The following is a 26,900-nucleotide window of genomic DNA, read 5'->3' as shown; positions in this document are numbered from 1 at the left end:
GAACTGGGAAGAAGAAAAAGAGCAGAGAGTAAAACCATCCAGTTGCCCTTGGCTGCAGGAACAGTGGGGAAGTGATTTTTCAGAACTAGGATGTTTTCACAGGAGGCCCTGCAGGCTGGGAAGGGTGTCTGCTGGCTGCTCTTGCAGCACCACAGGGCGCTGGGTGGATGGAGCTGGAGTTGAGGCACTTGCTGTTGCAACTGGGGGGCTCCTGGGGCAGGGAGTCAGAGAGTATGCCCTCTCCTCTGCCTTCCAGATGGCCTCTAGTGCCTCCTATTTAAAGAATCTCTCAGGGAGCAGAGGATAAGGTGCCCCAGCACAGCATCACAGAGCAGAGAAATACCATAGGCAGAAACAAGCTGTAGTGCAGGAGTTCCCGTCGTGGCACAGTGGTTAATGAATCTGACTAGGAACCATGAAGTTGCAGGTTTGGTCCTTGCCCTTGCTCAGTGGGTTAATGATCTGGCGTTGCTGAGAACTGTGGTGTAGTTTGCAGATGCGGCTCAGATCCTGCGTTGCTGTGGCTCTGGAGTAGGCTGGTGGCTATGGCTCAGATTAGACCCCTAGCCTGGGAACCTCCATATGCCTTGGAAGCGGCCCAAGAAATAGCAATAAATAAATAAATAAATAAATAATTAATTAATTAAAAAAAGAGACAAGCTGTAGTGCAAAGAGTGATGCCACCCTCCACCAGACATTTTTCCATGTACCGCCCCCCTAGAACCTATGTGAGTGTGAACTTCTTTGGAAATAAAGTCTTTGCAGATGTGATTCATTTATGAATCTGGAGATGATACCATGACAGATTTAGTGTAGGCCACAGATCCAATGACAGTGTTCTTATGAGCAAGAAGGGAGGTGAGATTTGGGACAGAGAAGAGAAATAATGATAGAGAAGCAGGTGATGACAAATGCAGAGACAGAGGGAGGCAGCCCCAGGCCTCTCAAAAGCCAAAAGCTGTTACAAGATGGTAGGGGCCAGGGGCAGCGGGTGGTGGTTAGACCCTCAGAGGGTGTGACTATGAGACACTGTGGAGGGAGAGTGTCACATGCCATATCACTGAACAAAGCCCTCAGACACTGCATCCACAAAGGCTGTGCAGCCTAAAGGGACTCAGGATGGAGAAGAGCAGGATTCTGGGTCCGGGTAACTAAGCTGCACAGCAAAGGGATGAGTCCAACCAGCCCAGCCTCTTGCATCTTCCCATACAGAGAAAAGAAATAAGGATATGAATTTGAGGTGTGCTTTTCCTTAATTAACAGTAAGCATGTTCTGATTGCCTGGCTATTGTTGCAAAAAACTCCTGCTCCCCCCTTGCCACTTCTGAGCTGCTCCACTCAATAAAACATAATTCTCAGATTTTTGTATTCAGTTGACAACACTTGATTCTGGACTGGGGCTTCCAGAACCAGGAGAATCCAAATGTCTGTTGTTTCAGCATCAGGACAGTGACCCTTGGTCTGGGCTGCCCAGGGCACTGACACAGCAGCACATTTACAAGGGAAGCAAAAGCCCCATGATCTGTCCCGCAGTTTATTCTCCAAATTTTCAAGTAGATTAACTCCCAACAAGTGGAGTGGGAGGATTAGGGGATAAACACACTTTTGTCCTATCCAGATTGGTGGGTACTCATTCAAAGAGAGAATTGGATTTCAGAGACTGAGTATAGGGAGCAGAGGAGGCATGAAGGCACTGAAACCTGGGGAGGATGATCCAGCAAGGGTTGAACCAAGCTCCTGCTTCTGGAGATGTGGTTGGGGAAGGGTGAGGGCTGGTGTGACCTTCTGCTCCTTCCATGGCACTGGCTGGTGGCTGTCAAGGTAGATAAAACTCAGTTTACAGCTGTGCACTGTGAGGGGCTTAGAGTGTTGTCTGGAAACCGCTATCACTCAGCTGAACCCTGGTAAGTAGACTAAGGAAGTCTTTCTCATCCTTTTCTTTACTTAAAATTTTTACTAGAGTTAATTTACAACGCTCTGTCAATTTCTACTATACAGCAAAGCGACCTAACCATACATCCATATATTCCTTTTTTTCATATTATCCTCCATCATGTTCCATCACAAGTGATCAGACACAGTTCCCTGTACTATATAGCAGAATCTCATTGCTTATCCATTCCAAATGCAACAGTTTGCATCTACTAACCCTAAACTCCCAGTCCCTCCCCCTCCTCTTAGCAACCAAAAATCTGTTCTCTGTCTCCATCATTCATGCTGCTCCAGATTCCAGAGCCAGTGGAACTGGAAGCCAGTAGCCACCACTAGCAAATAAGGCTTCATTATTAGAGTTCCTGGAAGTCTAATGGCTAAACTGCAAAGGAAACTAATACACATACCTGGTTCCCTTGGGTAGGGCCTGTGGTTGTGCCTGCCTCCCCTTCCCTCAGCTCTGCTTCTTTCTGCTTCTGGTAACCACAGGCTGGGCCACCATGCTCCAGGTGACCCAGCTGGAGGGGCAGCCAAGATCACAGAAGGAGGGAGTGCCCAACCTCAGAGAGAAATGGGCCTACCATGGGCTGGTGTGTTTAAACAGGGCAATACCTTATCAATGAAAAAAATGGTGGAGTGCCCGTGTGGTTCAATGGGTTAAGAGCTCAACATACAGTCCATGAGCATGCAGGTTCTATCCCTGGCATTGCTCAGTGGGTTAAGGATCTGACATTGCCCACAAGCTAAGGTGTACACTGCAAATTGGATTGGCTCCAATATTGCCATGGCTATGTGTAGGCTGGCAGCTGCGTTCTGATTCAACCCCTAGCCCAGGAACTTCTATGTGCCACAGGTGTGGCATAAAAATGGAAAAAAAGAAAAAAATTCTGCCTCACATGTATGTACACAGAGGATTTTGCAGCCATCAACCCATCCCATTGCAGCCACCCAACCATGGACCATGAACCCTGAGGGATCTCAGGATGGAAACAGGATGCCTGCCACCAGCTCTCAGTCACTGCAGCCACCCTCACCCCATGGTGCACTCTAAGGAGACTCAGGATTAGAAAGCACAGGATACTGGCCCCAGGTGGATGAGATGCCTATCAAAGGAATGATTTCAATGAACCCTGGCTTTTGCATTTTCCCACATGTAAAAAGTGCCAATTTCATTAAATTTAGATGTCTGGATTTATTTAATTAAAAGTAATCCTTGATGTTCTGACCCCCTGGTCTTTTTTTTTTTTTTAAACCAGTTAATTTTTTATTTTTTTTTACAGAATAAAATACATATATTTAAACAGAATTACATTCACACCGATTATTATATCATGGATCTTAAGAAACAGATTAAGTGATCCCTCTGGAGAAGTGGAATGAAAAATATGCTGAGACAAATAGGAAATTATTCTATACTTTATATGATTTTGTATGGCTTTTGCCTTTACTATTTAGTATTATTATTACATTTCAATGTTTCTTTAAAAATTAGCATTATATTAAAGTTGTGTATATTGTGCAACTAAAATTTACAAAGAAGGAAGCCTATATGCCATTAAATATTTTATATAGCATAATGAAAAGAATAACCTAACTGGTAAGAATAACAAAAATAATACACCCTCTGAAATTAAATAAAATATAAAATGCATACATTGGTTAAAAAACAGTGTAACTACATAAATATGACCTCACAATTTGTTACATCTTATTGATTCTTCAATATAGGCATTACACCATTCTAGGTGATGTGATAAACAAGACATTATAGACCTTACATTGTACCATGGAGAGAAATGGTTATTAATAATACAATTGTAGAACTGTATTATTTAATTTTATAGTTGCATTAATTAATTATAATTATCATAAATCCTTTGATGGAGAGGAAATCAGAATCAGATCTAAGAAGACTTCAGCATTCTAAGAATAAAGTCAAATGACCCATTCATGGTGGATTATGGACTTATTTACTATGAGATATATTTCTTCTCCAGAGATTCCTTGTTTGTATATCGATAGTAGATTTTTGGTTTGCAGTTATTCTGAAGTTTTGATATAAGAGTCTATATGTATATGAGATTGTTTTAAGTTGTTGTTCTCTTAATTGCAAGTTCATCTCCAGTGTCCTGCATTTGTACCCACCTCTTCTCATAATTTCTGATTTTGGTGGTATAATTGTGCATGGATGATTTCATATCTTTACTGTATACATACCTTTACTAGTGAGCCTTGTCATTTGTGGAATTTTTGATTTCTGTTGCTGTCTTTTCTTTTCTGCCTAAAGAAGTTCCTTTAGTATTTGTTGTAGGCTGGTTTATTGTTGCTGAATTCTCTCAACTTTTGCTTATCTGTTAATATTTTAATTTCTCCTTCAAATCTGAATGAGAGCCTTGCTGGGTAGAGTCATCCTGATTGGAGTTTTTTCCTTTCATCATGTTAAGTTTATCATGCCACTCCCTATGGCCTGCAGCGTTTCTGCTGAAAAATCTGCCAATAACCTTATTGGGGTTCCTAGTATGTTATTTATTTCTTTTCCCTAGCTGCTTTCAAGATTTTCTCTTTGTCTTTAATTTTGGTCAGTTTGATTAATATGTGTCTCAGTGTATTCTCCTTGGGTTTAATTTATGTGGTATTGTTGTTCTTCCTGGATTTGAGTGAGTGGTTCCTTTCCGATGTTAGGGAAGTTTTTGGCTATTATCTATTGTAATATTTTTTTCTGTACCCTTCTCTCTCTCTTCTCTTATGGCACACCTATAATATGGATTTTGGGAGTTTACCATTGTCCTAGAGTTCTCTGAGACTCTCTTCATTTCTTTTCAACCTTTTTTCTCTTTTCGATTCTGCATCCATCATTTCCACTAACCTGTCCTCCACCTCGCTTATTCTTTCTTCTGCCTCCTGTATTCTGCTGTTAGCTGCTTCTAAAGTGAATTTTTTATTTCAGTTATTGTATTTTGCATCTCTTCTTGTTTAGGTTTTATATCTTGTATCTCTTTGGTCATTGTTTCCTGTAAGTTACCCATCTTTGCCTCCAGTTTATTTCCAATGTCTTGCATCATCTTCAGCATCAACAGTCTAAAGTCTTTTTCCTGCATACTGAGAATCTCCTCCTCACTTAGCTGATTTCCTGGGGTTTTTTCCTTTCTCCCTGATCTGAGTTATAGTCTCCAGCTTTTCATTTTTATAGGTTTTTGGTATGGTGACCTTCTTACAGATAATACAGTTGTAGACTCTCTTCCTTCTGGCATCTTTCCCTCTTGTGGCTGAAGTCAGTGTGGGGACTTGTTGTAGGCTTCCTTATGGGAGGACTGATGCCTGCCCACTGGTAGGTGGAGCTGATTCTAATCCCTCTGGTGGTTGGGGCTTAGTCTCTGGATGGGATTAGAGTCAGCTGTGTGCCTGAGGTGTCTTTAGGTAGCCTGTTTACTGAGGGGTGGGGCTGTGGATTGTTGTTTGCCCTGGGGCTTCTTAGCACTGATTGATGGTGGGCCAGATTTTCCCAAAAAGGCCACCTCCAGAGAAAGGCACACAGCTGAATATTCCTGAGAGCCTTGGTTTCAATGTCCATCACTCACAACAAGCCACATTCACCCCTGATTTCCCAGGATGTCCTCCAAGGACTGCAGTCAGGTTGACCCAGATTCCTATGGAGACCTCGCTCTGCCTGGGACACAGTGCACATGAATGTCCGTGTGCACCTTTTAAGAATGAGGTCTCCATTTCCTCAGTCCTGTGGAGCTCCTGCACATAAGCCCCATGGGTCTTCAATGCCAGATGCTCCAGGGGCTCTTTCTCCCAGTGCCAGGACCCCGCATGTGAGGGTTTGATGTGTGGCTCAGAACTTTCACTCCTGTAGGTGAATCTCTGTGAACCATTTAGTTTCCAGTCTGTGGAGTTTCCCACCCAGGAGTATGGGTTGTTTATATCATGAAATCACCTCTCCTATCTCTTTGTGGCCACCTCTTTTTCTTCTGGAGTAGGGTATCTTTTTTAAGGTTTCTTGTCCATTTGGTGGAGATTGCTAAGCCTTTAGTTGTGAATTTTGTTGCTTTTAGGAGAGAAGTTGAGCTCCAGTCCTTCTATTCTGCCATCTTCACATCAGTTTTTCTTTAAAACCCTGACCACCTGGTCTTTTTTGCAAAAACCCCTATAAGTCCTGTTTTACATCTTTGGAGCTACCCCTCATAGCCATCTGAGATTCTATGTCCCAGGCATACCAAATACCTTTTATATTTTGTCCACCAAATAAAACACAACTCTAAAATTTTAGGTTGTGCTATTTTTCTTTGTTTTTAGCCCACAAAAATACCCCCCCAAAAAGAGAATGCCATTCATTCATGTTTACAGAATATTTCAACTAAAGCGTCCCCTCCCCCCAAATCCCTATGTTGAAGCCCTGACCCCAGCACCTCAGAATGTGACAGTGTTTGCAGCTGAGCCTTTAAAAAGTAAATTAAGGAGTTCCCGTCGTGGAGCAGTGGTTAATGAATCCGACTAGGAACCATGAGGTTGTGGGTTTGGTCCCTGCCTTGCTCCGTGGGTTAATGATCTGGCATTGCACTGAGCTGTGGTATAGGTTGCAGACGCAGCTCAGATCCTGCATTGCTGTGGCTCTGACGTAGGCTAGTGGCTACAGCTCCGATTTGACCCCTAGCCTGGAAACCTCCATATGCCAGCAGAGCAGCCCAAGAAATAGCAAAAAGACAAAAAAAAAAAAGTAAATTAAGGTGAAATTAGGTCACTAGGGTGGGGACCTACCCCATAGGACTGGGGTCCTTATTGGAAGAGGAGGTTCCAAAACCAAACACTCACAGAGGGATGACCCTGTTAGGACACAGGGAGGAGACAGCCATATACACACCTAGGAGATAGGCCTCAGGAAGAACTAGCCCTGCCTACAGCTGGGTCTTGGAACCCAGCCTCCATGATTGGGTCAATAACCTCCCAGTGTGTAGACTCTGTCACAGTAGCTCAAGCCAAGTAAAACAAAGCTACAGACTAAGCCATCTGTAGGATTTGTAGGCCAAGTCCTTCATGGTGGGATGCCTCTAAGACAAGGCTCTGTCCAGGGCCCTTTAAATCTGAGCCATGGGAGTCAGGGTCCAAAACGAGGGCCTGGGAGCCAAATTTGACCCATTTTGTGCTTCTGTATAGTCTGCAAACTAAGTATGGTTTTTGTATTTTTAAGTGGTTGGGGGAATCAAAAGGAGAATGCTCTTCCATGCATCTAAAGGTAAATGGTTTCAGATATCAGTGCTCCCAATGAAAGTCTTAACTGGAAAGCCATACTGCTTGGTTTCCACACCATGATGGTTCATCTTATGGGTCAGCCTGGCCAGGCTGCTCTCTAGTGTTTGACCAGGTGTTACTGTGAAGGTAGTCTTTTTCTGTGAATTTACATTGAAATTGGTGGACTGTGAGTAAAGCAGGGCACCATCCTCCATTGGGGGGACACCTCACCCAGTAAACTGAAGGCTATCAGGAGAAAGAATGAGGTCCCCAAAGAGGAAGGAATTCTCTGTTATGGGAATCAAGAGTGCATCACCTCCTCTTCCTGGGGTCTCCAGCTTCCTTGAATCCACCCTGCCAATTTTGAACTTGCAGCCCCTACCCTAATGACCCCACCCCCCCCACCAAAATCCTGTGAGCCAATGAGCCAATTCCTTACAACCATCTCTCTGTATCTCAGTAATTGGGACAAAAATAAAATGGCCTACAGAACTGAAGCTTTGTACACTGTGATCCTTCCAAGAGCCTGAGTGCAAAGTCAGGATGCCGAGTTCTAGTGCTGGCCACACTAGCCACCACTGACCCCAGAGGTGTCCCAGGACCTCTGTGCCTCCATGTCCTTCCTCACCTGTCCTGTGGCCTCACCTGCACTGTGGCTGATGGCCAATTACACAGAAAGATGATGTCTTAATTTCCCAGAAATTTTCTTCCCCTGAGTTGATACCCATTGCCCTGTCTCTGAGGTTGTGACCCCAGAACTAAGGTGGGGCCAGGATGTCTGCACCTGTGATGTTCCAGGTGATGTTTATGCCCTGGATATCCTGCAAGCCTTTGCCCCCAACACAGGGCTGGGCTCAATTCATGTCTGAGACCCATTCCTCCATAGGGAAGGACTGGTCATTCTTCAGAGAGTGGTCCTGGCCACAGGGAAGCCCTGTGCCCTGCCAAGTCCCAGGTGGAGCTTGCCTCAGCCTGGCTGCCCTGGCCCACTTGGAGGAGGCTCAGACACATCCTCTCTAAGTCACTTCACATTGTGACAAAGACAAGCCCAGTGGAGGGGCTGAGAGCCAAGCTGAGCTTTCTCATGGTCACGATGGTCAGCTGAACAGTGTCCCCAAAAGATATGTCCACCTCGAACATGGGAATGTGTCCTTATGGGGAAAAGGGTCTTTGCAGATTTAATTAAGGTAGGGATCTCACCAGGGAGGTGATGTTAGTCACTTCCCACAGCCAGAAACCTCTAATTACACATTTCCTCATCTCATTAACTTTTGAGCCAAACATATGTATGTGTATAATTTTGTTAACCCCATTATAGAAGAGAAATCTGAGCAAATACAATGTGGTTTCATTTACATAAGGTCCTTAGAGGGGTCAGACCCATAGAAGCACAAAGTAGATGATGGGACTAGGGCTGGGGGAGTTGGAGTAAGTGTTCAATATGGGAAGAGCTTTGAGAAGATGAGAATTATTTGGAGGTGGATGTGGCTAAAGTTTGCACAACACTGTGAATATACCTAATACCATTTAATTATGTGCTCTAATAAAGTTCAAATGGGAGTTCCCATCATGGTGCAGCAGAAATGAATCTCACTAGGAACCATGAAGTGGCAGGTTCAATCCCTGACCTCCCTCAGTAGGTTAAGAATCCAACATTGCTGTGAGCTGTGGTGTAGGTCACACAGGTGGCTTGGCTCTGGCATTGCAGTGGCTGTGGCATAGGCTGGTGGCTGCAGCTCCAATTAGACCCCTGGCATGGGAGCCTCCATATGCCATGGGTGCAACCCTAAAAAGACAAAAAGACCAAAAAAAAAAAGAAAGGAATTTCAAATGGTAACTTTTATATTATATATGTTTTATCATATTAAAACAAATTCCACATTTCTAAATTCTCCTGGAAAACGCAGGAACATCTAACAACACTGGGGCTATTATTTTGCTTGTCTCTAGGTAGCAGAGGTGTCCTTTCATGTAGAGAATTTGCCCCAGTCCCCGCCCATCCCTCTGGCCTTCTATCACAGAGGCTGAGTGTCCATTGTCACTTGGTGCTAGTGGACTGCTCTTGTCCTAAAGGTAGAGAACTCCTCAATATCCACACCACACTTAAAAGTGGGAAGGCCAAACAGTAAACATGGGAATGATTCATTTTTGATAACTGTCTGCTTTTCTAAATTATGTAACTGGCCCTTTTTTTAAAGTCCATGGTTCTCAAAGTGTGGCCCTGAGTCAGCAGCCTCAACATTCCCTGAGGACGGTTGGGAAATATAAGCCCCAGGCCTCCTCCCTCAGACTCACTGAAGCAAAAACACTGGGTAGGCCAGGCACCTGCCTTTCCCCAAGCCAAGTGCCAGGTGATTCTGATGCAAGCTCTAAGGACCTGATGTGCTCAGCCCCGGAGGAGGGGGAGGTGCTGCAGCCTCCAGGGGAGGACCCCCAGCACTCACATCCTGTCAAAATTTCCCGAGTATGGCTGGGTTAGAAACACAGCCAGGGGTGCTTCTGTCCCCACAAAGCCCACTTTGATGACACCTGAGCATAGTCTCAAATGAGGGGCATATTCATGGCTCTGCAGGTGACCTGCAAGGGGTTGAAAGAAGTGGGGGGACAGAGGATGAGGTTATTTGTGCAGCTTGCAAGGCTCACCTGCAAGGCAGGTGTAGTACCAGGAGGGAACTCGGCTCTGGGCACCCAGAGCTTGGGCTGCCTGGGGGACAAGCTGCCACCTGGGAGTTCCAGGCAGTTGTTGGAGCAGCCATGCTCTCAGATGACTGCCTGCATGTGGCTGCTCTGGAGAAGAGAGGTCCCCAGCTAAGGCATTTCCAGTGTCTAATATGGCCTGTAGCTTTCTTCCCTGGGGACCCCTGAAGCAGCACCTTCATCAGTCACCCAGGCAGGGGCTTTGGGCAGGAGCTCCCTAGTAGGCACAGTGGCCCCACACAATTTTGAACTAGTGTCACAGCCAAGCCCCTGACCACAGCTCTAATGCTGTCTTACCTTGGAGACCTCACCCACCTCCTGGCCTGGATTGAACCCCATCCCTCTCTCCATTTGTCTTCTAGACAACCTCATCCACTTTTGTGCAAGGTTAGAAAATCTGACACAATATAAAAAGGAAATCACAATCTCCCAGAGTCCTACCACCGATTGCTGCCATTATATTTTATTTGTTTCAACTCAATTACTATGCATGATTTTTTAAAAATTAATTGCCCTCAACATAAATGAATCCATTTTCTCTTTTGAATATTTCACTTTAGCTAAACTTTGGCCATGACAAGTTGTCTTCACTTCAAAAGTGATTGTAGGAATTCCCTTCATTGCTCATGTTAAAGAACTCAAATAGGATCCATGAGGATGTGGGTTAGACCCCTGGCACTGCTCAGTGTGTTGAGCATCCAGAATTGCTGTGAGCTGTAATGTAGGTTGCAAATGCAGCTCAGATCCTGCATTGCTCTGGCTGTGGAATAGGCCGGCAACTGTAGCTCTGATCCGACCCCTAGTCTGGGAACTTCCGTATGCTGTGGCTGTGGCCATAAAAAAATGATTGTAAGTAATGATTGTAAGCAAAAAAAAAATGATTGTAAGTAATTCTATTTAAAATAGAGAAAGTTAATATGTTCTTTAGAGAAAATAGAGAAAATTATGAGGGAAAATAAAATCCTCCCCCAACCCTACTGAGCACAAACAGCTTTTGCTAACAGTGGACATTTATCCTTCTGGTCATTACATACAGCATACAAGGGTCATGAGGGTCATTTTCTGACTGGTGACCTGTGAAAAGCTGGGGAAAATACAGTTACAGGGGGCATTAGTCTAGCTATGTTACTGCATACATTCATCACATATAACTATTATATACAGTTAATATTATATGTCTATTAATTAAATATTATCTATATATCTGCTGATCCCTTTAACTTCCCTGTACAGTGGAACACTTAGACACAATCTCTTCAGTTTTTGTCAATAACCTTGCAATTATCCTCCTTATTCATCCTTCTCTGTCCTGAATTCAGGACTAGCTCTTGAACCTGCACATCCTGTACATCCTTAGAATGACCAGTTGGAATACCAAGAATTTTGAAAGAATCCAGAAACAATTGGAAACATCAGCGAATGTGCTGCTGCCATGTCGAGGCCCTTGCCACACCACATCCACCATTTCCACCTGCCCTAGGCTTCCTCATGGGACACAAGCTCCCCCAGGCAGAGTCTATGTCCCCCCAACAAGTACCCTGTGGCTCCCACCAGATGCCCTGTTCTTTTTTGAATTGCTATGGAATTCGGTTTGTCCTTGACAGAGGACATCTGGCTTCTCTGTGGGTGTCCTGTTGGGCTATACGCTGGCTGTTCAGTTCATGTAACTTTTTTTTTGTGGTCACACCCAAGGCTTATGGAAGTTTCTAGCCAGGGATTGAATCAAAGCTGCAGCTGTGGCAATGCCAGGTCCTTTAACCCACTGTGCCCCACAAAGATCACAACCAGAACTCTGCAGCAACCCAAGCCATTGCAGATTCTTAACCCACTTTGATACAGTGGGAACTCCTGTGTAACTTTTTGAAGGCAGAACCTCGGACGCCTCATTTTTTCTATGTCTTTGGGCCTAGAGGGAGCTGGTTGGGCTGCAAAAAATCTGAGATTGACAGGGCATGTTGCAGACCAAGTAACACTAATGTGAACTTCTTTACCCATAGGTTGCTGGGTTGAGATTGAGGTGCAAATATCAAAATCATCATCATATGTTATTATTATTATATTATATATAGATTCTCTTGATATGCAAGGGGTTTGCCCCAAGTCTCCAGATCAGAACACAGCAGGCCCAGGAGGGGGTATTAAAGCCCCACTCTTTTTTTTTTGCCACTCCTGCAACGCATGGAGCCTCCCAGGCCAGGAATTGAACCCACTGAAGTGACAATGCCAGATACCTAACGCACTTAACCACAAGAGAACTTCATGAAAGCCCTGCTCATTCCCCACAGCTCAGTGCATTTAGGGTGTTTACATGAATTAATTCTGTGGCTGGTCAAGCATTTTTCATTCTTCCTTTGTTATAATAACATTTGAACATAGAATGACCACACTATGGTTTTAACTTAAAAAAAAATCATCTGATACTGACTTCTGTTTCCATTCTTTAGCAAAAGGAGGAAAATTGGGCCATGAGCATTGCACACTCACCCCAAGCCCAAATATTTTCATCTGGGAAGTCTTGAGTGGAATGGAACTGGTTCAGAGAAGGGAGGACCTGGGCATGCAGCGAGCTGACCCCCCTGAGCTTCCTGGTTGCTGCAAAAGAGTGGGGCTGGTGACCCAGGATTGAACATTCCACAAAGGGGTGCTGTTCACTTTACTCCAAAGCCACAAGGAGCTGGGACTTCCTTGTGAATTTAACTATTCAGTAGCAACACAGAGAAAAAAAAAAAAAACCTAAGAGGGGGAAGTAAAGGAAATTGTTAAGAGAAATTGTTTACCCACAGGACAAATTTGCAAAAGGAAGACTGAATGGCCCCCGAACTTCAGGGACTGGACTAAGCCCTAAATAACACCAGTGAGAATTGTGATGAGAAGATCCAGAGATGTAAAAAGCAGAGCCCACCTGTAGCCCAGGTGGCATCTCTCCATGTTATTGCTTCTGATGATGCCACTGTGATATGAGTTGTAGAGGGGGTGACTTTTTGACCCAGTTAAGGTGTCTCCAAGTTCATTCACCAAATTCTTACAGCCTTTGCTTCCCTCTTTCCATCAATATCCTCTGTTCTTGGGATTTGGCTGAGGGGGCTGCATGGTCTCTGGCCCAGAGATGACCATGTGACCTGTGACCAGCACCACTGCCAGCACTCATATACCAGTTTTTATGTGGTCCCATATATTTTTTTATTAGGGCTGCGCCTGTGGCATGTGGAGTTCCCAGGCTAGGGGTCAATGGCAGCTGCAGCTGCCAGCCTACACCACAGCCACAGCTATGCAGAATCTAGCTGCATCTGTGACCTATGCCACAGCTTGCTGTAATGCTGTATCCTTAACCTGCTGAGCCAGGCCAAGGACAGAACTTGCATCCTCAGGGTTGCTGGTAGGGCTCTTAACCTGCTGGGTCACAACAGGAACTCTGTATTTCATTTCTTTAGGTAAGTGCTGGCTCCTACTGTAGCTATAGGATGAACATTCTTAAGGAACTGGCAGACTGTCTTCCAAATGGCTGCACTATTTTCATTCCCACCAACTTGTGTGAGGGCTCCAATTTCTCTGCATTTCTCACATCTCACACCTGTTATTGTCTATCTCTTTTTATGCTGTCCTAGCGGTGTGAAGTGACATATCATTGTGCTTTCAATTTGTATTTCCCTGCTGGCTGAGTGGATTAGCATCTTTCCCATTCATATCTGGGTGTGTTTGGATATGCTCTTGGGAGAATCTTTCTTCAGTCTGCCCAAATAAGTTGCATTGTTTGCCTTTAGTTTTGAGTGACAAGAGTTGTTTATATTTTCCAGACACTAGATCCTTATCAGATGTATGATTTGCTGCCATTTTTACATTGTTCAAATCTTTTAATTAAGTACAGTTCTCATGGATGGCCTTTTGATCTTGCTCAAAGTATTGATGTCTCTACCCAGACCACATCCCTACATTTGGTCCTCACCTCCTCTCCCCTGACATTTCTACCTGAATCTCCTCCCCATCTTGAATTCCTTGAAGTCAGAGGCCTGTAGGTATGCTGCAGAAGTCAACTGGGCCTCTGGGACTGGGTGCCCTGGTAGGATATTGAGCTATGAATGGAGTGTGAAAACATCTCAGAGTAAGGTTGTCACAAAGAACAGAGAAAAACTCAGCCAAATTGAGCAGCTGGACCTGTCAGTTCTGTATGGGTGAAGGTTTTCATCTGTGCCATGATTGACATTTTGATCTGGAAAATTCTTTGCTGTGGGGGGTCTGTCCTGTGCTGTTCAGGGCATTTAGCAACACTCTGGCTTCTACCCACTAGAGGCCAGCAGCATCCTTCCACTTGTGACAACCAACAAAGTCCCTAAACTCAAATGATATTCCTGGGGGTGGGTGAACAAAATAGCAGTCCGGAAAGCACTGCTGGAAGAAAGGGCATTCATGACCCAGGTGGTTCAGAGCTTATGGGAAGAAATTTCCACGTTCTGAGGTGGTTAGAACCATTTTTCCCAAATCACATCTGATACTATTGCTGGGATTTTTTTTTTTTTACTGATTTTTTATTAAAGTATAATTGATTTACAGTGTTGTATCAATGTCTTCTATACAGCAAAGTGACCCAGTCATATATATATATCCTTTTCCTCATAATATCTTCCAACATGTTCTATCCCAAGAGACTGAATATCACCCCTGTGATGTACAGTAAAAGCTCATTGCTTATCCATTCAAAATGTAACATTTTCATCCACTAGCCCCAAGCTCCAGTCCATTCCTCTCCCTGACCTCCCCGCCTGGCAACCACAAGTCTGTGCTGTTTGTGAGTCTGTTTTCTGCCACATTTTGCCCCACCTGGGGTCTTTGTCAGCAGCCAGAGCACCTGCAGCCTCTCTGGGATTGAGCTGGGCTGGTCTCTGCAATGAAGAAGCAGTGCCCTCTTGTGGTGATTGTTAATGATTGCCTCCATCAGGGACTTCCTGTATAGGCTGCCTACCTTTGTCCAGGTATCCCCAGGCATCCTCCTCCCCTGAGATCCTGCTTAAAGCCCTGGAGCCCCACTGTGGGTCTGGAAATCTGATGCTGATCCTGGGTAAAACTGTGCTGTTTCTTACTTATGTACTTTTTCTTATGGCAGACTCTCATTTATACCTATTTTTTTTTCTTTAACGACATGATTTGATTAGTAACCCATTTTGGGGGGTGTGCACAGCCTGCATCAGCTTCTTAATGGATCTGTTCTCAGACAGGGGTCAAACCCAGGCTGCAGCAGTGAAAGTGGAGTCCTCAACCCCAGACCACCAGGGAGCTCCCTCAGTTGTACCCAATCCTTTTTTTTTAAGTGGCTGTATCCATGGCATATGGAAATTTCCAAGCCATGGACTGAATCTGAGCCTCAGCTGCAGCAATGCCAGAGCCTTTAAACCACTGGCCCAGATGGGGATCGAACCTGCAACTTCACAGTGACCCAAGCCCCTGCAGTTAGATTCTTAACCCACTGAGACACAGTGCAAACTTCTGTACCTGTTTCTTAAAGAGATTTTCCCAGGCTCTCCTTTCTGTGGATTTTTTCAAGCTGTCCTGGATCTGTTCAACCCATCAGCCTGTATCTGGTGCCTGAGCTCAGGTGCATCATTTCAATGCTTCCCTCTTTTGCACCTATGTCTGTGCCTGTCCACCTACAACCACATCCCACCAAAAACCTATCATTTCTTACCTGCAGATTTTAGCCCACAAACATTCTGGTCCTGTCAACCAACCTAGAATGCTTAGAAATTCTCCTTCTATTCATTGAAGAAATATGTATTGAGCATCTACCATGTTCAAAGCACTGATCCAAAATTAAGACTTGTGTGTTCTCACCCTCACACCATGCAAGAAAATAAACTCAAAAGGCTTAAAGACCTAAATGTAACACCAGACACCATCAAACTCCTGGAAGGGAACATAGGCAAAACATTCTCTGACATCAACCTTATAATTTTTTTTCTCAGGTCCGTCTCCTATAGCAACAGAAATAAAAGCAAAAATAAACCAATGGGACCTAATCTAACTGACAAGCTTTTACACAGCAAAGGAAACCAAAAAGAAAAAGAATATAAGATATAGATATAGACATAGATATGATGGGAGTTTGGGGTAGTAGATGCATATGGATAAGAGATGAGATCTAGCTGTGTAGCACAAGCAACCATATCCAGTCACTTGTGATGGAACGTGATGGAAGATAATGTGAGAAAAGGAATGTATGTATATGTATGTTGGACACTTTGCTGTACAGCAGAAATAGACAGAACGTTTTAAATAAACTATAAAAAAAGAAAAAAATAATAAAATAAGAATATATGGGAGAAAAGAGTTTCAAATGATACAACTGACAAGGACTTAGTCTCTAAAATATAAAAACAACTTATACAACTCAACAACAAAAAAGTCAACAACCCAAGAAAAATGGGCAAAAGACCTGAATAACATTTCTCCAAGGAAGAGATACAATGGCCAACAAGCACATGAAAAAAAATGATCAACATCCCTGATTATGAGAGAAATGCAAATCAAAACTACTGTGAGATACCACCTCACACCAGTCACAATGGCCATGAATAGTAATCCACAAAGTGTGGGAGTGGGTATGGAGGAAAGGAAGCCCTCCTGCACTGTTGGTGGGAATGTAAACTGGTACAACCAGTTGGAAAACAGTATGGAGGTACCTCAGAAAACTACACATAGAACTACCATATGACCCAGCAATCCCATTCTTGGGCATATATCTGGACAAAACTTTCCTTAAAAAAAGACACATGCACCCATGCACCCACATGTTCATTGTAACACTATTCACAATAGCCAAGACATGGAAATAACCTAAATGTCCCTTGACAGATGATTGGCTCAAGAAGTGGTGTATATATACACAATGGAATACTATTCAGCCATAAAAAATGAAATAATGTCATTTACAGCAACATGGATGGAACTAGAGACTCTCATCCTGAGTGAAGTAAGTCAGAAAGAGAAAGGCAAATACTGTATGATATAACCTATATCTTGAATCTAATATACAGCACAAATGAACCTTTCCACAGAAAATAAAATCATGGACTTGGAGAATAGGCTTGTGGTTGCTAAGGGGGAGGGGGAGTGGTATGGATTGGGAGCTTGGGGCTAACAAATGCAGACTATTGCCTTTGGAATGGATTAGCAATGATATTCTGTGGGGAACTATATCTAGTCACTTATGATGGAGCATGATAATATGAGAAAAAAATGTATACATGTATGTGTAACTGGGTCACCATAGTGTATAGTATAAAATTTTCAGAACACTGTAAACCAGCTATAATGGAAAAAAGTCATTACACAAACAAACAAAAAGTAAAGTATCAGTTACGCAAGACAAAAAAAAAAAAAAAGACTTGTGTGTTCTGTCCACCTTCTTTATCCACAAGCCTGAAGTCTATCTCCTTCTGCAGTGGGACAGCCATCTATCCAACTTCCACCCTGATTACAGACACTATGGATAAACTATGGACAGAGCCTCTTGGAAATGAAACAGGTGGAGCCCTGCTCTCAGGAGGTTCAGGTGCATAGGTGAGGGGAGGAGAGTGATGTATACATAAGAGAGAACCTTGTCACTGACCTCGAACCCTTAATGAAACTCAGAAGCAATTCACAAGCCCTGTTTTTGGAGTAGGACATCCAAGTTGTGTTGACAAAAATTGACTTAACTATCAAGAAGAGAAAAGGAATTTTATTTAAGCCAAATTGAAGGTTATAAACAAGGAATAAGACTCTTAGATGCTCTGAGAACTGGTCCACCTGTTAGTAGTTGAAGGCCCAGTCACATACATTCTTGAGACAAAGGATCATACATTAAAATGATTTACTGATATTTTACATAAAGTTCACTGAGGACACTTAGTCCAGGTAAGGATGCACAAAGCAAGCAGAGGGTCACCAGGAGCCAACACAAAGCTAGGAAAGGCTATCCATTTTTTCTACTATTAAAGTATATATTTGATTTACAATGCTTAGTTTCAGGTGTACAGCAAAGTGACTCTGTTATACATATATGTACATCTATTGCTTTTCAGATAATTTTCCATTCATAGGATATGACAGGATACTGAGTATAGTTCCCTGTGCTCTACAGTAGTTCCTTTTTGGTTATGTAATTTATCTGAAGTAGTGTATGTACATTAATCCTAAATAAACTGCCAATTTATCCCTCCCCCTAAAATAACTTGTTTCTTTTCTATGTCTGTGAGTCTATATCTGTTTTGTAAAAAAAGTTGACTTGTATTAGATTTTTAGAATCCACATGTAAGTTGTATCATTTAATATTTGTCTTTTTCTCACTTAGTGTGATTATCTCTAGGTTGCTGCAAATGGCATTATTTCATTCTTTTTTATAGATGAGATATATATATATATATATATATATATATATATATATAGTATTCCATATATATATATGGAACATTCTGTCATTTTTCTCACCATATCCCCAAATACCACAGTTTTTACTGAAGGGAAAGAGCTCTCCTTCCTGACTAAGACCCATGAAAAGCCACAGAGACAAGCCAAAGCAGGGAAGAGAGAGGACTCAGAAAAGAGAAATGAGTTGAAAAGACTTTTATTGCACAATCAGTTGCACTGTCTCAATACCATTTCAAGTTCATGGCTCAGGAAATAAGAAAAGCTCATGGGAATGTATTTCTCACATATGTTCCATCCAAGCATAAAATGCTTTTCTCTCATTTACCTGGAAAATGCACAGAATCTTTAATATACAACTTTCAAGAGGAAATTGGTCCAGGTATATCTGACCCAAAGGAGTTAAGCATCCCTGGCTTTCCCACCAGAGGCATAGGTTCCAAGTAAAAAACTGTCTATCAATGCCAGTTTCTAGAGGTTTTTTTCCCCCTTTGAACTCAAATACTTTGTATAGATCTCAGTCTCAAAATGAATGTCGTAAGCATATAAACAGACTTAATACATACCTGTTTTTAATATGGAATCATTTACTTTAAAATAACATATAGGAAAGCATCAACACTGAAAGTTTTTTTTTGTTTGTTTTTTTGTTTTTTTTTTGTTTTTTGTTTTTTTTTTTGGCTGTACCTATGGCATATGGATATTCCCAGGCCAGGGTTAAAACCCACAGCTTAGCAGCAACCTGAGCTGCTGCATAACAGTGTCAGATCATTAACCTTCTATGCCATAGCAGGAAATCCTGAAGCCTCGATTTTTATCACAAGTGGGCTCTTTTTTTTTTTTTTCTTCCTTTCACTTCCATGGGTGAAATCTGCATCATCAGAAGCCTCAAGCCTTTCTCCAGCCTCTCCCATGAATAACTGTCTCAGGATGAAAAGATGGACACTGGCAGCTGTTTTGGCAGATCATCTGGTGTGGGGGCGGGCATGGGTGTTCTCTTCTGTAATGAGAGTCTCTGCCACCCACTGCATCTTTGCTCCATTTTTCTTCATCTCTGATGCCCTTCTTAGTGGGGAGGTGGGTCGATTTCTGTGTGCACTCTGAAATTTTCCTGTGTGAATCTTTCAGGACACTTACGTAAGCCCAGTGTTCTAGCTGCTTTTCTTCCTTTTCCTGAGCCTTTTGAGGTTTCTGTCCTGTGAGCCTCAACTGCAGTCAGAGAAATCAGTTTTCCTAAGCCACATAGTCTTGTTGATTGCCTGGAGTGCAGAATCATCTCCAATGTTGTTCTAAAGCCAGTTATCTAGGCCTCAGCACTCTGTAGGTGGAGAAGAGGAACAAGAGACCCAGATGGTCACCCTCTGGACACACTGTGGCTGCCTGGGGCCTGGAGCTGCTGAGCTCCATCCAGGTGTCTCTGGCTGCAAGCAGCCTTCCATCTACCCCAATATGCCTTAAATGTTGGCATTTCCTGCATGTGCCATGGCAGGAAAGTGACAAAAATATCCAGGTGATTAATATTATCCAGGTGATAAATATTATTACCATAATATTTGTCTATTATGGTAATGATATTAATAAATCCATAATGTTAATAATATTAATTACAAAATTTTATTAATTAATATTCTAAATTAAATTTTATACCGTTATAATTTTAACTCCCCTAGGGTGAGAGGACACCAGAACTCTATCATTTAGGCCTCTATGGCCTATTTGAAAATAAAGCATGGAAGGCAAAGAATTCTCATTCTGTAAAAATCAGTTGTGACCAGTGTTTCCCTGCATATTGGTTAACCCAGGATGTCTATCTTAGAGTATAACAGAAAGGTTTTCAAGTCCTAGCTTCCCCAATATTCTGCAAAGGGAGAGTGTTTCCTGCCACCAAAATCTGTAGTCTGAAGTGAGGGTGGGTGTTTCAAACACTAGAATCCAGGCTTTAAAGAACAATGACATGCTTCCAGCATACAGCCTTCCACTAAACAAAACACCTACCATTTCCCTATGAAGAATATATATTTAGAAGAATATATATTTACATATTTTTGTCTTTTTTTGTGTCTTTTTTTCCCCTCTAGGGTTGCACATGGGGCATAAGGAAGTTCCCAGTGTAGGGGTCTAATTGGACCTGTAGCCATTGGCCTACACCACAGCCACAGCGATGCCAGATCCGAGTCACATCTGCAACCTACACCACAGCTCACAGCCACACCAGAACCTTAACACACTGAGCAAGGCCAGAGATTGAACCCACAACCTCATGGTTCCCAGTCGAATTTGTCAACCACTGAGCCATGACAGGAACTCCCCATATTTATTTTTCAAGTCAAGTTTTTAGGATATGATTGAGATTTGCATGGACCTATGACTTTGACATACAAAAGGCAAAATTAAATATTGTCTCCAGATATTTTCTTTTTCCTGCTTGCATAATTGTCCCAAAGAAATCTTTAAAATCATTTAGAGTTTTTAAAAAGTTGTGTTTGGGGCCTAATATTTCAGGACACAGGGGGTAAAACCTGTAACTCCTTTAGGGCAGCTACCAAGATGCAAGCACCTTTCTGTCCTCTGCTCCCTTAAACATGAGATTTAATACAATATGTGTTGAATGAATAAAGGAGGCAATCAGTCAAATCTTAAGAATCCTTAAACCAGGGGCTCATGGTGTGAGTCCCTTGCAGGCTCCAGCTTGCCAGCCCTCCCTGGCCCAGGCTTTGGGCTGAAGAGCCATGCACCCAGTTCCACAGCAGCCCTCCAAGCCTCCTGGACAGGCAAGCTGCCAGACATGGGCACAGAGCTCAGGATTCCTGCATGGGTAGTGGGGGCATGCCTTGCCTGAGGGAGGAGGAAGAGAAAGCCAGCTAGGAAGAGGAGGAAGACAGCTTCCTCCTGCTGGAATAGCTGGTAACACTGGGCATCTCAGTTGAAGTGGACCAGCTGATGGCCCAGATCAGTGAGATGCTGCAGTTGGACCTGGCAAAGGACTGCCCTGCCTCCCTGTGAGTACCCCCAGGATGGCCCCTGCAGCCCCTGCACCCCCAGCAGCCATGCCAGTGGACAAGGCCCAGGTGCCAGCTCTGCTGCTGCTTCTGCCACCCTGGTCATAGGAGGCTAGGGGCCCTGAGCCCCTAGGGGCTCTGTGATGCTCCCTCAGGGATTGTGGCCATGTGCAGAACTGGACTGCACCATACTTTGTAGCTGAGACTGCTGTAGGCCCCAAAGCCCTGCCTGGGCCTTGTGGGCATGGATAGCTGCAGGGCAGTCACCTCCCACCACCTTCAACAGTGACCATGGCCCCCAACTGGGGCAAGCACCAATGAAAATGACCTGCACTAACTCCTGCAGCAGTTGATGCCCTTAAGGAACCTCATTAAGGAGGCCCTGCAGAGGCTCCAGTGAGCAGTTGCTAACATTGCAGCCACAGTCTCCCTGGGTGGCCTTGGGCCCAGGAGAAGCTCTAGCAGGCCAGACCCTGTTGCTCTGCAGCCCTCCAGTGCCTTTCACTGACCCAGCCCCTGGAGGAGGAAGATGAAGCCACTTCGGGGACCCAACACTGTCCTCCCTTCTTCACCACCCCAGAGCTGAAGCATCCATTGCCATTCTGGGAGTGAACACCTAGGCTGCAAGGAGGCATGTGTGGAGAGACCTCAAGCCCCGAAGGTACCTGCCCTGGCAGAGCCATCAGAGAAAAACTCCAGCAAGGAGAAATGCATGGGCCAGGGCGGGCCAGGGTCCCATGAGAATTTCCTGGGCCACTTCAGAGCCAGGACTTGGGATGAACGAGGAGGAGCATGGCAGCTGTTTGCATCAACTTGTACCTGACTTAACCCTTGGGGAGGTGGTGTGCTTGGATTGTTTATAAACATGGCTCCAGTGGGCAAGAATTGTACAGTCTTCATAACAATACTTGAAAACTGATGACACGAATACACTTTATTTTCTGATGGAGGAGCTTAGTGAAAATGGTGCTACAGTTGCTGTGCAAAGAAATTTGGGAGGGGTGAAGAATGTAAAACTTGATGGGTGGGCTGGCATCACCCCCTGTTATCCCAACTCATCCTTGGCTGGTAGAGGTGGGAGATGTGAATTCCACTTGTCAGTGGTAGGGAGGTGAAGAATTTTGAAGATGAGTTGAGTTGGTTGTGGACTTTTAAGTGATTTGACCTTCCCACCTGTAATTCAAGGTCATAGTGTGCTGTAGGTGGAAGGCTGTGAGGTTCCTAGGGGAACTAACTCACCCTTGTCTCTTTTCTTTTTCTGCTCAGAGAAGAGCCCTGTCTGTGCTTTAATGTCTCTTGGAGTCTCCTGAGAACACACAAGTGGAGAGGCATGTGTGAGGAGAATTATTTTTTCTGAGCTTTCTAACTCCTCATCCTCCCATGAGGCTACTCTTGGCCATGCCAGGAGCTTTCTCAGAAACAGGAATAAACAATCTTTGAGCCTCTCCTGTCCTCCCAGCTGACTTTCTTATTCCACCGTTTCTGATGTCTGCTCAGGATGAATGAGACCCTGGACATTTTTCTGCTCTATTCTGGCCCTCTGGAGCCAGGGACCTGAGCCTCTGTGAATCCTCACAGTTTCCTCCTGCCACCACCTCTTTGTGAGTGACTGAGACCATTTTTTTAAATGTGATTCTCCAAGAGGAGAAACCACTGGCTTTACCCATGTAAAACTTTTTTTGTCTTTTTTTGTCGTTGTTGCTATTTCTTGGGCCGCTCCCGCGGCATATGGAGGTTCCCAGGCTAGGGTTGAATCGGAGCTGTAGCCACCGGCCGACGCCAGAGCCACAGCAACGCGGGATCCGAGCTGTGTCTGCAACCTACACCACAGCTCACGGCAACGCCGGATCGTTAACCCACTGAGCAGGGGCAGGGACCGAACCCGCAACCTCATGGTTCCTAGTCGGATTCGTTAACCACTGCGCCACGACGGGAACTCCATACCCATGTAAAACTTGATGACGTTTTAAATAAGGTGCAACCCCCAAACTTTAAGGGAGCTAAACTAATTTTTAAAAAGATTAAATGGCTTGTTCATCCTCCAGATGCAGGTATTGACATACACTTCACACTGGAGTGTCTGAAATCATGGTGGTCCTGATTAATAGGATTTCTTAATTATAATGTCTGCTGAGTAAATTTGTTTTTGTTTTAGAAAAAAATCCTTAAACCAGGAAAAATGAAGTCTGGGCAGGGGGTGGATCTTGCAGGCACAATATTTCTGGCATGAAACAGGGAATTATGACAAGGGAGAGGGGAGTAGTCAGTAGAATATTCTCATCATCTTTGGGTTTGTCAGTGTGGAATCTTCAAGGAGGCAGGGGCCCCACGACCAGATGCCACTTCCTCCTCACCTCCACCAGGAACCCTGGAGCCCAGGTGCTGTTATGGCCTGGACCATGCTCTGGGAACAGGCTTGGGTAGCCAGATGTTCTGGGAAGGGTGTGGGACCTTCTCCCTCCTAAGGGACCTGAGGGATATTGCTTGAGGCAGTCAGGGCCACAGAAGACCCCAACCCCACCTCCACCCCAACATGGATGAAAGTTTTTAATTATCTTTTTTTCATTGTGTGAGGCCAGGTTCACTGCTCAGCTATGTAATTATCTCAAAAAATTGAAAAAAACACACAAAATATTCAATGTAAAAGAAGAAATTTAATTTCTTTTCATGAAAAAAGTATCCCATTATTCCAGAACCCTGGACACTTTCATCTAAGAAACATGCCCTTCCTCCCATCAACACCCTACTGGTGACTGGGACTGAGACCAGCTGGAGGGGAAGGGCTAGTTTTTTCAGCTCTGTGGGCTGTGGGGGTTTTCACTCAGCCCATTTTGCTCACCATTGCCCACAGAGCTGTGGTCATTAAAGCTGGCTGAGCTCAGGTATTTCATGAGAAAAAGTCTAATTCTTTAATATTATTGAAAATTTTAATTAACTTGGGATTATGTGGCCCTGGGTTCCATCTTCAAGCTGAAGATTTTAGGCAAAAATTGCATTTTTGGGGGTCTTTTTAGGGCCTAACATGCAGCTTATGGAAGTTCCCAGGCTAGGGGTCAAATTGCAACTACTGGTGCCACCTATGCCACAGCAACAGCAAAATGGGATCTGAGCTGCATCTGCAAACTCCACCAAAGCTCATGGCAATGCTGGGTCCTTAACCCACTGAGCAGGGGCAGGGTTTGAACCTGTGTCCTCATAGGTGGTAGTCAGAGTCATTTCCACTGAGCCACAATAGGAACTCCTTTTTTTTTTTTTTTTTTGGCCGCTCTTGGAAAATGAAACACACGAAAAGTTACACAGAGCTGCCACGTGACCCAAGAGACAGGATTCCACTCCAAGGCATAGACCTAGATCTGATAAGAACATATGTCCAGGGAGTTCCCGTTGTGGCGCAGTGGTTAACGAATCCGACTAGGAACCATGAGGTTGCCGGTTCGGTCCCTGCCCTTGCTCAGTGGGTTAACGATCCGGCGTTGCCGTGAGCTGTGGTGTAGGTTGCAGACGCGGCTCGGATCCAGCGTTGCTGTGGCTCTGGCGTAGGCCGGTGGCTACAGCTCCGATTAGACCCCTAGCCTGGGAACCTCCATATGCCGCAGGAGCGGCCCAAGAGATAGCAACAACAACAACAAAAAGACAAAAAAAAAAAAAAAAAAAAAAAAGAACATATGTCCACACAAAAACCTGGGCCCTAATGTCCACTGCAGCATTCTTCCTAAGAGTCCCAAGGAGGAAGTCACCTAAATGTCCACCAACCAAGGACCGATAAATCAAATGGGGTCCATCCATGCAACAGAATCTTATTCAGGCACAAAAAAGGAATGAAGCACTGACACAGGCTACAGTTTTCAGGTGAACCATGAAAACAAAATGTTCAGTGAAAGAAGCCAGACACAGGACCCCATATTGTGTGGTTCCATTGATACAAAATCCTATAAATAGGTAAATCCACTGAGACACAAAGCAGATAATTGCTTGCCAGGGTGGGAAAGAGGAGGGGGGAGTGGAAGCTGATAATGATTTGCTTCAGGGGAAACAGAAATATTCCAAAATTGCTTGTTGTGATGGTTGAACAATACATGAATAAACAAAAAAAAAAATTGCACACTTTAAATGGCTGGGTTTTAAAGTGTGTACATATTGCCTCAGAATGAAAAGCATCATGGAGATGGCTGGCTGGTGGTTTACCTCAGAGCTATTTCCCATCTCCTGGGAAAACTGACCACTTTCCCACTGCAGGCCACTGACCACACCACTGAGCATGGGTTATATTTTGCTGGGAAAGCTGACAGGTGTTTCAGGCAACTAAACACCCTGACAGCCTCAGGACTGTGTGGAAGGCCTAGTGGGTCCAGAAAATTGTCTGTGTGTCTGGGGCCAGCAAGGAATATTCAAAAGTAACAGTTAAACTCCTCACTGAGATTAGTCTACACTGATCCACACTAGCCTTGAGATTTGGGGTCAGCCACTGGACCCTGGTGGCCTAGGGACCAGCAGGAAACCCACTAAGCCCTGGTCAGGCCCCTCCTCCTTCCCAAGCCCCAGTGTCCTCCCAAAGGCTGGACCTCGGCCCCCAGTACCAACATCCCACAACCACAATGAAAACTCTATCAGCTGTGGGGTCCCCTGCAAGCCCAGTCTCTCAGAGAGGTGGGCTTAGCCATACTGGGGGGGAGGAATTTGATATGATGGGGGTTATAACCTGTCTCTCTGTCCAGCCAGAGAAGAGCATTTGTAGCTAAGCCCAGGAAACCTGTCTTCATGTCAGGGATCCATCTTAGAACAAGAGGGTGGGGAAATAAGGTAGGAACAGGAGGGACTGAGGGAGTGGTGGTCAGGGGCCATGAAATAAGGAAGCTGATCCATGACCCCAGTAAAGCATGCTACCAACCTGTGAAGAGAGAAAGAGACTGCAAGCTACAAGTGTAACTTCCAGTTTCCAAGTGGCCACATATCAAAAAGAAAAGAAAAAAAAAACAGCTGAAATTAATATTGATAATATATTTTGTGGCACCCAATGCCTGCCAAGTATTGCCATTTAAACTTGTAACACTAGCCACATTTCAAGGGCTCGACAACCACTCATGGCTGGAGCCACCATACTGAACAGACAGAATTGCTTGTTGTGGGCCTGGATCACATGTTGGGGAAGCATCTGTCCAGACATTGAAGATAAGATGCTTTGGCCTCACCCCAGCCGAGTTGAGACCCTGTATCCAGCACAGCTGATCCTGCCCCACTAAGCCACAAGATAGCTGGGAACAGCGAGCAGACCAAACCCCCTCAGCTGAGATCCTTTTTCTCAACCACAAAATGGAATCATTTGCAATGTGGCTGTTGGTACTCCAAAGGAGACCATACTTCCAGATATCAAAATAGCCTTTATTTTACAGGAACTATATACACACATTTTGGACATAGAGCCGGATCAAAGGAAAACCTCCTGTTTTTGGTAATGATGAAATATTACACAGGATAGGGACTGAGAACTGTGTGATTCAAAATAGCCCATTTATCATTACCAGAAACCAGAAGCCTGTAATACCACAACGAAGAAACATGCAAGCACCAGCAGAATGCACTTTGGAGCACTGCCTTATATCCTTTTCTCCATGCAAATAAGGCAACACATTGGAACCAATCAGA

General features: G+C 44.3%; 1 pseudogene; it reads left to right on the top strand.

Annotated features, from left to right (window-relative positions):
• The first annotated feature begins 21,084 nt into the window (after nt 1–21,084).
• LOC110258756 lies at nt 21,085–23,745 on the top strand (annotated as a pseudogene).
• Nucleotides 23,746–26,900: the final 3,155 nt, after the last annotated feature.

This window comes from Sus scrofa, unplaced genomic scaffold (assembly GCF_000003025.6).
Source record: "Sus scrofa isolate TJ Tabasco breed Duroc unplaced genomic scaffold, Sscrofa11.1 Contig42, whole genome shotgun sequence".
Taxonomy (NCBI): Eukaryota; Metazoa; Chordata; class Mammalia; order Artiodactyla; family Suidae; genus Sus; species Sus scrofa.
The sequence above is the reverse complement of the archived record's forward strand: the minus strand, read 5'-3'. Positions and strand labels throughout refer to the sequence as shown.